Below are 1077 nucleotides of genomic sequence, written 5' to 3' on the forward strand. Positions count from 1 at the left end.
GTTAACAAGGTTCCACTGCATAAGTGTCTCATAATTGTGAATCAAAGGTACTGGGTAAGAGTTTAGGAGGGTAGAATCACTCTTACCCAGTACCTTTAAATTGTGGCAAGAACAGTTGCCCCACGACCAGCACTTTGCCTTGAACTAATAATAAACTTGTTTAAATGTATAATTTGCCATATTTTGAAGTTACTTCCAGGGTTGGTTCAATTACATTTTTAGTTACTTCCAATTATTTTTGGATTTTCCTGAATTAAATATTTTCCCTTTCATTTGCACACAATTACAGTAATTGCAATCGAATTTGAAAAAGTAATTAATCACACGAAAAATGAAATTGAACCCAACCCTGACTGTTTCTCTTTGAGAAGTGTTACAAGTTCAATTTTCTTATCAGAAAGAATCTACCTCATTTCTAAAGTGCCCTACTAATGTTGTGGAGATAGGCATCGTGCTCGTTTCGATCCCTTCCTTGATTAGTATGAGGCAGTTTACATCCAGGATCTTCCGTGAAAGTTCACTAAATGGTCTGTAAACATTCACAGAACAGCATGCGTGCTGTCGTCAGGTGGGAAATGTAAACCTTCAGCCTCAACACAACTTGTAAAACAACTTGTTAGTGAGAAACTATAAGGAATAACAACTTTTTCGTAAGAAGCTATAAATTAGAATTCAAACAAAATCATACTGAAAATGTATGTAAATTCAATTGAACAAATGTGGAAACAGCACATGCATAGTTTGTGTTGAATTCTATGGAGTACTGCAGGCTGAGCAAAATAAAACATTATGTGATGCTTGGAGGCCTCCTTTCGTCTTTGGTAGACACTTCATAGGTTCCTGGTAAGAATGAGTAATGTGGAACATTTGGTGTTAAGGCAATTTTTATGTAGTTTGTACATTGTTGGTAAATTTAAGAGTTCATTAAAGGGAGTGCATGGGGAGCTGGAAGTGAGAGTATGCCCATGTCGTAGCTGCCATCTTGTGCACCTGGCGAGTTTAGTCTCCTTTTTGCCCCAACCCCATGGAATGACCCAGATCTTAGATTTTTGAGATTTTTAAGAATTTGAATTTAAG

The sequence above is a fragment of the Diadema setosum genome, chromosome 19 (genome assembly GCF_964275005.1).
Source record: "Diadema setosum chromosome 19, eeDiaSeto1, whole genome shotgun sequence".
NCBI lineage: Eukaryota > Metazoa > Echinodermata > Echinoidea > Diadematoida > Diadematidae > Diadema > Diadema setosum.